This window comes from Equus przewalskii, chromosome 6 (genome assembly GCF_037783145.1).
Source record: "Equus przewalskii isolate Varuska chromosome 6, EquPr2, whole genome shotgun sequence".
In the NCBI taxonomy this organism is placed as follows: Eukaryota; Metazoa; Chordata; class Mammalia; order Perissodactyla; family Equidae; genus Equus; species Equus przewalskii.
The window spans coordinates 50,305,554-50,316,706 of record NC_091836.1 but is presented as its reverse complement, the minus strand read 5'-3'; the positions used below and the strand labels follow the sequence as shown (position 1 = coordinate 50,316,706).

Sequence of the window (11,153 nt, the reverse complement as noted above, 5' to 3'; positions counted from 1 at the left end):
CTCAAGTTCCCTCGTATAAACAGAACTTAAGTATTTGTCATTTTGTGTCCGGTTTATATCATTAAGCATTGTGTCTTCAAAGTTCATCCATGATACAGCATGTGTCAGGATTTCCTACATTTTCAAGCCTTAAAAATACTCCATTGTACACATATACCACATTCATAGGTCAATGGATGCTTGGGCTGTTTCCACATTCTTGGCTCTTGTGACTAATGTTGCAATGAACATGGATATGCAAATATGTATTCAAGTCCCTGCATTCAATTCTTTTGGATGTATGCCCAGAAGTAACATTGCTGCCTCATATGGTAAGTGTGTGTGTATCCCCCTTCACTTCTAAAATCCATTCATATCTTGGCAGGTTTTTATTTCCTAGATATATTTGAAAATTCACCAAAAGATTTTATTTTGTGGTAAAGAATGCATAAGACATACCATGTTAACTCTGAGGTATACAGTTGAGTAGTGTTAAATATATGCACTTTGTTGTGCAATACCCCTCAGCTGAAATACCTTTTCAGCTTTCAGAATTGAAACGCTATATCTCTAATGCACAATATATCCCTCTTCTCCTCTCCTTACAGGCCCTGGTAGCCTCCATTCTACTTTTTGTCTCTGTGAATTTGATTAACATAGGGATCTCATAAAAGTGAAATGATGCAATATTTGTGTGTTTGTTAAAGGGACTTTTTGAGATATAAAATGTCCCGGCTTTTGTGTCTAAATGAAGCAAGAACAATCATAGCACCAGTGCACTGTAAACTTTTTTTATTTTCCTCCCTCCTTAGCCACTAAATTGATATTTATATAGAAGCATCCTCTGGAGGTCACTGCAAAGTGTTAAGCTACATAGGAGTTAGTTCCAGTGGCCCCTTATTTTAAGTCACCTGGTGAACTTGGGCATGTACTTGATTGCCTGTGCCCATTTCCTCATCCATGAGGGGGAAAAATAAAAGTGTCCTTTCCTTTGCTGGGGGGAGGAGCCCTTGCCAACACTTTCACATCAGGAACCCCTGCCTGGTCCCGTCCTTGGTCCTGGCTCTGCCTTGCCCCGGGGACATGTCCCCACCCCTCTGCTGCAGTTCCAGCTGCAGCTGCTGGGAGTTTTCTTCTGGCTTAGGAAGGTCACAGTTCCCATTTCTTCCCTCCTTCAGCTGCCCCTCCATGCCGTGTCCCTGGAACCTCCCGCCCCCCATCATCAGAAAAGAGCACACCCCCAGCTGCCTCCATCCTCTTGGCTGCTCCTTCTGTGACTGGCCTGGAGCTCCTAGGCTTGGGTGAACCTATCTGGACCAGGAGGATGGGCGGGGTCAAAAGGAACGCACCTGTGTTCTGCGTGGGCGCCCGGTGGCTCCAGAGCAGCTGCTCCTCTTCCTGCTGAACGGGGCTCTTCACCTCCCACTGTGAAGTCTATTCTCCCAGCTCCCCACCCAGCACCTCCCACTGCCCTGCTCACTATGGGTCTTTGATCTGCTCTCCCTGCTTGGCCCACAGCCTCTCTCTAAAGCCGCAAGGAATAGGGGCCACCCAGAGTATGTGTCCAAGGTAGGAGATGGATTGGGAAGTGTGGTCAAGGGGTGTCCGTGGGGCCTTTCCATCCACTGTGCTCCACCTTTCAATATGCTCCCTATGCTACCTTTGTTTTCCCATCTCAAGAAGGAAAAGCGTCTTAGTCCTTCACTGACCTGGGCGTTCCGGCAGTGTGGGTGAGTTCTGGGTGAATCTGTTCTGATTTTGGGTGTCAGTTATTTACATTTGTTTTATTATATTCAGATGGGAAGATGAGAAACATTTGTGGGAGGACCTGAGATTACTGAATGCATGAGTGAAAGAGTGCCTGTAAATACGAAATTTACTACCGTGAAAAACCTGGGCAACTCACCTCCACCTCACTTCACCTGCCCCCCAGAGCCCTGTCAATCTCGCAGGACTTCATAATCTGGGAGTCTTTATAAAGAGATGATGTGAGCCTCTTTTTGTTAATAGCAGCAATTGGAATTGAATTTACCATAATTTAGGAGTAATTAGTAAACAGGAGGGTAAGGCTTTGCCCTATGGGAAATCCTGTTTCCTCGCATTTTTTAAACTTTTCTGGATCACATATTATATTGAGTGTTACCAAAAGGTGATTTTCTGGTTCATTCATTCTTTAGCTGTTTTCTCCTTTTTTAATCTTGTGATTATTAGTATTCTCATGGATTTTCTCTCAATGTACTGCAATCACTATATTATCATTATTTTTCATAGTTCAAGTTTATCTAGGGGTATTAAGCTCCCTCCATTTGACACAACCCCATTGAGGTTTGAGTTCTTTATTTTCTGACTCAACCAGGTATTGCAGGTTCATTTTGCACTTTCCTGCCCCACGTGTGGAGTCAGACATTTCTCCCAAAGAGCTTCGTTCTTTGTATAAATCAACATTGTTTTGTTCCCTGTGCTAAATTCTAGTTCAAAGGCTTCAAGGCCCTTCCAGAACTAGAAAATATTTTTAAAAATTACGTTTGCATTCATATTACCAATGAAAAGTTAATATTTTGTTTTTTCTCTTAACTCCTCAGATTTTAAATTTATGGCTTTTTTCTGTCTTGGTTCCTAGTAACATTAGTTTATTTCTTATTTCCTTTATCCTACATGACACAGAAAATGCAGTATTATAATGGTACTAAAGTTTCATGTTTCTTAGTAGTTCTTTTTGTACTTAGTCTATATTCTTGTCATTTTTGTAGTCATTTCACCTCTTGAGGATATAAAACATTTACATGGTTCCAAAGTCAAGTAACACTATAAGAATAGTGTTATTCTTATTTCCTTACAGTCTTAATCAAACATACAATGATCTGCACTTCCTATTTTCAGTTAAATATAGATGTTGGAAATCACTCACCTCACTTCACAGATATCTTTCCTCTTTTTCCCTTAGTTTCCCATTCATAGCTATATCATACTTAATGAGTTACCCATGGATAGAATTTCTCTTGTTTCCTGTTTTTGGTTATTAGAAATCTTACCAAATACCCTCCACTTGATTTATATCATTTTTCAATTTAGAATACATTTTTAAAAGCAAAGTTAAAAGTAACTTTGCAGAAAAATAAGCAACATCTTTGAATTGCAAAGCATTTGCTTTCCTGCCATCCTCCCTCAAAATCATCCCAGCCCTGTATTCTTGGAGTAATTAAGTATATTCCTGAAAACTCAGATTTATATTGTGTCATGAACAGTTAGTTAGTTATCATCTAGGTGTATTTTCACAGTCTTGAGAAGGATGTTGGTTGCCTGTCAGTCCACAGTGTCTGGGTGCCTTCAGTGAGTGCCCTGCAGTGAGCTCGACATCAAGGAGAGGAGTATCAGGCACAGTTGCCATCAGCCTCACAGGATGATGGGTACTGATTTGTCGTATGGTGAGTCCTAGGTGACGCTCCTTTTCAGACCCCTTTAGGTCAGCTCTGCACAGTATGGCATCAAATGGTCTGGAAGTAAGCCTGAGAAGGCTGTGTGATAAACCAGCTGCTCCTATATGTCCTTTGGGGAAAGGTGCTGCATAATCTTCGTGAGTGATACCAGCGGGGCAGATAAAGAGCCCCATGTCTCAGGGCTGAAGTGCAGCGTACTGATCCCAGTAGTTCAGTAATTCCTAATGCACCTTGATCCTCATGGTGTCACCTCTATGCTGCTTATTTTGCTGTGTGCTCTGACTGCAGATAAGTAAGATGAAAGTGTCTTTTTCTCAACAAATTTGTTCACTCATTATCATTTATCAGTAGTATGCAGTGTGCTCAAGAATATGCTGCAATGGGGGGAAATAAAATGAGAAGGTCTCCTAGTCTGGTTGTAGTGAGACAAGTTCATGTGTAAGAGGTACAATTAAAGCCTTGGACTGGAGGAGATACACAGTGGGAGAGTGCAGACAGGGTGAAGACTACCTAGGACTACCAGTGTTCACTGGGGAGATAATGGGACATCCTAGAATCCTGTTTTGGCTTTGGGTGTCCCATCATTCTCCAGTGAACATTGATGGAGATGTTACTTGCATAAGTCAGCCTGTGTGTGATGGGTTGTGATTCAGTGACCTTTGATGATGTGGCTGGGGACTTCCCCCAGGAGGAGTGGACTTCACTGGACCTCACTCAGAGAAACCTATCCGGAGATGTGATGCTGGAGACCTACAAGAACCTGGCCACAGTAGGTAAATCTGGAATCATTCTTTGTACCCTCTTATGAATCAGATCTATATTGTGTACTTCCTGTGTTCCAGAATTGGTGATTCAAATCAGAATACAATGAGACAGAACACACACATATTCCTCGCACTCATAGGTTTGAATCTACTGTTGTTCTCAAAATGTTGCCACAGGACCAACAGCATCACCGTCACTCTGTTAGAAATGCACATCTTTAGACTTCACTTTGACATAATGAATCAGAAAGTTGTGGTTGTTGCCCCATCTTCTGTGTTTTTTGAAGCCCTTCGGATGACTGTGATGCGCTATAATGTTTGAGGACCACTGCTCTGGTGGTTTCCTCATCAGAACAAAGACCTCTTTTTTGCACTTTCTTTGTTTCTTTGAATAAAAGCCTTTGGGCTTGTACATGTGTACATAAGCCTGAATGTGGGTTTCAAGGGTCAAAGATAACCAATCTGGGGGCTACAGAAAGGTGGGATGTTTGCCTTTGCAGCCCTTTTGACATAAATTTAATGCTTCATTAGAAATGTAGTTCCTGATTTGTGGGAAGATTTGTCATCTCTCTCTCTCTCTCTCTCTTTTTTTTTTTTTTTTTTTGAGGAAGATTAGCCCTGAGCTAACTGCTGCCAATCCTCCTCTTTTTGCTGAGGAAAACTGGCCCCGAGCTAACATCTGTGCCCATCTTCCTCTACTTTGTATGTGGGACGTCTACCACAGCATGGCTTGCCAAAGGTGCCATGTCCACACCTGGGATCTGAACCAGTGAATCCCAGGCCGCCGAAGTGGAACGTGCGAACTTAACCACTGCACCACCAGGCCGGCCCCAAGATTTGTCATCTCTTGCATGAGCCTCTTCCATTAAGGTATCTTTCCCTGTGGACAGGGTCTTAACTGTTCCCACTGCGTCTGATCTCTGGGTTGGAACGAAAAGAATTGAGGACAATAGTCATAGGTGTTCTCCAAGCTGAGTGTCTGCAAAATAAAACCATAGTCAGTGAGAAGTTCACTATGTTTAGAAGTATAAAGAGGAAAGTTTTCAAGATGCACTCTTTTCTCAGAAGGCTGAGGCCATTGGTCTCTGGTGTTTGGGGATCTCTTCAAGTCCCCTTACTCTTCTTTTATATTTCCTCAAACTTTCCAGTCATCACAAAATATCCTTTTTTTTTCATTTTAAAATTTATCATTTTGATGTCAGCTCATTGTCCAGATCTTTCATGTTTTCTTTCCTGATATTTTCTATGCCTCATCACTTTTAATTTTTGTATAATCATTTTGTAAAAAAAACTGCTTAAAATTTTGACCCCTTGTCATTATCATTGCTAAATTTTTTATTTAACCACAGTCCTCAAATCTAACTTTCCCTTTTTTTACTATATTTAATTTGAAAATATATACAAGTGAGCCTGATAATTTTGAATTTCTTCATCCTAACATTTCTTTCTAAGCTCTCAAATTTGTTTGTTTTACTGCAGAATGAGCTATGGGACTTAAATCAAAAGAATCAGCAGTTCAGGAACATATTGTAGGGGGAACAGCCTCCCACATAGTATACAAATGGCAAGATGGATAAATGACATCACGTATTTTCCACCTTCAGAAAAGGTTGAGAGTTAGGTTAGATAGAAAATCAGTTCACATGGGAGACATTTGGACCAGGTGGCCTAGCCCAAGACACTGATGCCTCGAGGGAGATACTCAGAATACGATGAATTTGGGGACATCCTAAACCTAGCTTGAAAGTTGGTGCTTCAAGGTTCCCGCAGGTATACAGTCACACATCTTTAAAGATGGTGAGTTTAAAAACAATTTTATAAAAGACTACAGGAATCATTTTAAAATTAAGAGTAGATGGGGAAGCATTCTGCCAGAGGGTTCCATCATTCAATCTGAAAGAAAGAAACAGGGCAGGATTATACGCTTGGAAATGGTGAAAATCATAAACATTGTGACAATGTTTCTCTCTTGAGATAGGTGTAATCAATAAATGAGTCTGAAGATTTCTTTAATCATCATTCATACCCTCCTCCACAGGAAAGAACAAAAAATGGAGGGGAGCTCTATGATAATGTGGAAATTCTTCAGTGAATGCTCATGTCTTAAGACACACAATATTATTCAAAATAGAGGGAAGATTTGCGATGATGATCATTATGGAAAAGGCTTTCTGATTCCTCCCAGGAAAACCAATACCAGAGAGAAACATTCCGAGCTTAATGAGTCCAGAAAAGCCATCAGCCTGACTCCAAATACTGTGTAACAGAGAATATGCACGCAAGGGACACCCTTCGATGCAGTGGCTGTGGGAACGCCTTTGTTAATCACTCACACCTTCACATACACATGAGAACTCACAATGAAAAAAACTACGGAAGGAATATGGGAGAGCTTCTATTCACTCCACAAACTTTCTGTGCATGTACAAACTCACACCACAAAAAAATTCCTGTGAAAGTAAAGAATGTGGAAAAGGCTATAGGTATTCTGCCTAGGTTAATATTCACATGTGATCCCACACTGGAGAGAAGCCCCGTGTGTGTAAGCTATGTGGGAAAGCATTTCCATACTCCTCACCTGAATATGCACTTACAGACTCAGTGCCAAAAACCACACTCAAGTAAGGAATGCAGCAAGACCTTTCAACGTTCCACAAACCTTAATATGGCCCTGTGAACCCACCCTGGTGAGAAGCCCTATGATTGTAAGCAATGTGGAAAACTTCCACTGTTTCCTCACACCTAACTCAACATAGAAGAATTTGTGGTGGGGAGAAAATCCATAAATGAAAAGAATGGGGCAAACTTTTCACTAGTTCATCTCAACTTTCAGAGCATACAAAAATACACAGTGGAGAGAAGCCTTTTGAATGAAAGCAATGTGGGAAAACCTTCACTCAATCCTCAAACTGTTCTGGACGTCAGATAACTCATACTGGCGAGATGCTCTTCAGTGTAAGCTATGTGGGAAAGCATTTATGTATTCCTCATGCCTGAATGAGCACTTGTGGACTCACAGTGCTGAAAAACCACACACACGTAAGGAATCAGACCAGGCATTTACATGCTCCACAAACCTCTCTAGCCACACGTGGACTCACACTGGAGAAAAGCCCTATGAATGTAAACAGTGTGGGAAAGATTTCACTTCTTTTAGTTCATTTCAAATACACAAAGGAATTCATACTGGAGAGAAATCCTATGAACATACACTGTGTAGTAAAGCCGTCAACTCTCCCACTTCCTTTTGAAGTTCTGAAAGAAGTCCCACTGGAGAGAAACTCTATCAATATAAGGAACGTGGGAAAGACTTTAGTTGACTCCATTCAGTTTGGCTACATGAAAGAAATCACACTGGAGAGAAACTATCAATGTAAGGAATGTGAGAAATCCCTTAATTGTCCTGATTGATCTCAAAGTCACGAACAAACTCAACTGGAGAGAGACCCTATGAATATGGAAACATTGTCACAAATGCCAGTCACAGTTTTTATTAACATGTAAAAATTTACAGTGGAGAGAAGTCATGTCAATAGAGAATATAGAAAAGTGTTCATAAATCCTCAGGACTTACTTCACACACCAGAATTCACCCTGAGGGGGACACCGTGTGAATGTATGCAATGTGGGAAGGGCTTCACTGCTTTCTCAAACCTTAATGAATATGTAAGAATACACAGTGGAGAGAAGCTATATGGTTTAGGAACGTGGAAAAGCCTATAGTTGATACTGCTACTTACTCATTTAAGAACTTATGCTATAGGCAAATGTATGAATTAAAGAATACAAAAACCTTTCTCATTCCACAAACCTTCCTAGGCACATGCGAACTAATACTGGTTTAAAACCTAACAGTTTATGGGATGGCCTGAATTCTGCCCCTCCAGGATTCATATGTTAAAGACACAGCCAAAATACCTCAGAATGTATCCATGTTTGGAGCTAAGGTTCTTAAAGAGGTGATTAGGTTAAATTGAGGTCTCTGTGTGGAGCTCTAATTCAGTATCACTGGTGTCCAAATAAGAGGTGAAAGAGACACCAGGGATGCACGCACACAGAGAGAGGGCCGTGTGGAGACAGCAGAGGATGGCCATCTGCAAGCCAAGGAAAGACGCCTGGAGGAGATGCTTCAGTTAAACCTTCCAGAAAAACCAACCTTGTTGGCACCATGATTTTGGACTTCTCACCTCCAGAATTGTGAGAAAATGAGTTTCTGCTGCTTAAGCCATCCAGTCAGTGGTATTTTTTATGGCAGTCCTGCAAAATCAATACCTGAAAGAATGTGGAAAAGCCTTTAGGTGATCTTCTACACTCAATATTCCCAAGTGAAACCCCACTGGAGAGAAACCCTGTGAGTGTACAGAATATGGGAAAGCCTTCATGCAGTCTTCAGCCCTTTCTAAACGTAAGAAATCGTACTGGAGGAAGTTCTGTCAATGGAAGTCATGTGTAAAAGTCTTAAAATGTTCATCAGCCCTTGATAGTCACATGCAAATCACCTGGTGACAGACCCTATAAAAATAAACAAAAAAAAGAAACGAAAGAAATGAAAGGTTCTTTTACTGTGAGGGTAAAGAATGTGACCTTATAGAACATGTAGGAACTTAGAGTGGACTCACTATAAGGCATGTAGATGAGCTTTCAGTAATATTTCATGCCTTACAGAAGGTGTAAAAACTGACACTGCAGAGAAGCCTTTTGCTTGTAAGGCATGTGGGAAAGCTTTCATTCATTACACAAATCTTATTTTACACATCTATAATTGTGGTAAAAGCCCTAGGAACATAAGGAATGTGGTGCAACCCTTAAATATTTCACGTCATGATGTTCACATGAAGTTTCATATTGGAGAAAGTCCCTATGTCTGGAAGAAGATGGTCCACATCTGCATATTGCTCAAGCCTTAATATCCAGATGAGAATTCACACTCTGTAAAGACCCTGTGAATGTAAAGGGCACAGGAAGACTTTCACTTGCTCCTCACATCTTACCATTTAGGAACTCACAGTTGAGAGCTGGTGTAAAAATTTAAGAAGTGTGAGAAAGCCAGCAGACTGTCCTCACAACCCTGAATGTAAGGACTCACACTGAAGATCTACCATGTAAGAAATGTGGAAAACCCTTCATTATGTGCTCAGTTATTAGGAAATAAGTGAGATATCTTGCTTTGGAGACCAACCCTAATAATATAAGATGTGAAAAGTTGCAGTTCTGCTAATTATTTTACTATTCACTTGTAATCTAAAAGTGGAGAAAAACTTGATGAATGTCAAAAATGCTTCAAAGTCATCATTTTCCCATTAGATTGTCCCTCTTCCTTTAATTAACATGGCATGATTCACAGTCTAAACACGAGATGACTCAGACTCAAAAGACATTGTGAATGTAGGGAATGTGGGAAGCATTTCCCTCAGTCCAGAAATCAGGTATGCTGAGTGCAACATTGCATTCTGGGTGGTTCTGTAGATCTATTTTGAACATTTGGGATTCTGTCCTGACCGTTTTGGGGCACAATGTGGCTTTCTTTCCCCTGATAGCCATGCTGGGCCAGTCCAGTTGCTACAACTTCCAGGTTTAAAACTGGCCAAATGCGGGCTGATAGGATCTGCACTTAGTCCTGTTATAGCTCCTGCATTCCCTAGTTGGATTAATATGGTTGTACATTGTGAAGACAGTGACTGCTTGACTGAATTCACTGCTCATGGAGTGTGTCTACAGTGGCTCACACTGGCCAAGATGGGGATATAATACACCTTTGTGGGTTTTTTAATAAAACCCTTCTCTCACACCTTATCCATTCAGATAAAAGGTGAGTGTGTGAGCAGAAGATGAGCGGTGGAAAGGTGAGGTTACACACCCAGATTTCATGGCCATGGTGGAGAGAAACAACCCCAACTCTTGGGGAAAGAATACTTTGGACCTCAGCAAAGTACAGAGGGAGTCAAAAACATCCAGCACCACAGCCTGGAAAAACAACCATACTGTCTGCCTGAGTCATGAAACAGCTGCAGCTTGAAATATGACTGGCTGCTGGATTTGTCATTCCGTCCATGTGGCATGAAAAAGGAAAAACTTGTTAACAGGACTGGTCCTGATAATCTGCTGTGCCTGATGCCATCAATGGCATTTCATGATTGTTGGCCCTGAGAACAGGCACAGAGACCAGCACATCCTCATTTCAGTCTGTATGATACAAATTCATGTACTTCTGAGGTTCAGGCAGCCTCGAGTTTGTCATGACTGGCCATCGAGGATGCTGCTGCTTGATGACACTTAGCATGGGGCTTGATCAAACCTGTGTAATGGTAATGCATATCAAGTTTAAAAGTCAAACATGAAAAAGAATGACCTGTGCCCTTTTGTGTTTATGTTTGTGGAGGAGAGTGGGTTGTGGAGAAGTTCACTCTGGGTATGAGTGTTGCTGTTTAGACTGTGTCACAGCCTGTAGTTATTAGGAACACCACCAAATATAGCAGCTTAGCCTTTACTCTGTTGTGTAGGTTATATGGGAGAGTGGACTGACCTTACACGACATCTTGACTCCTCCATGGATCTTGTTCACACTTGACTGAATCCGAGATTTTGGGGTCATGGGTGAGATTAATCCTACAGGTTGGCCTCATCCTGCTGTCTGGACTCCCAATGATAGTAGCATTAATAAATGCTGTATGAGTTAAACTGAGCAGATTTGGTCCCAACCTTTACTGGTCAGTGTCTGGCAGAGTGGCATATTCATGTGAAAACTCACCACAGGACACCATGGGTTGATGAAAAATACTCCCCCATGGGTCTTTGCTCCCACTTATCTTGCTGAGCATGCCAAGAATGCAAGGCCCTGAATGCTGAGGGAGGAGGCAACAGTGGCGCTTGGGCACAGACCCTGTGCCACCTTCATCTTGCCTCACTGCTACCCATACCATCACCCTACACTGCTCCTGCTCCCTGTGAAGGATGGTATCATCTCCTGGGAGCT

The 11,153-nt window shown here is 41.6% G+C and overlaps 1 long non-coding RNA gene across 1 annotated transcript; it reads right to left on the bottom strand.

The window, feature by feature from the left end:
- Nucleotides 1–5,539: 5,539 nt before the first annotated feature.
- LOC139084152 (uncharacterized) lies at nt 5,540–10,886 on the bottom strand. The gene is made up of 2 exons (XR_011541505.1): nt 10,704–10,886; nt 5,540–6,073 (listed from the first exon to the last, which is right to left on the bottom strand). It is a non-coding gene; the product is annotated as an uncharacterized lncRNA (long non-coding RNA).
- Between the last annotated feature and the right edge of the window lie 267 nt (nt 10,887–11,153).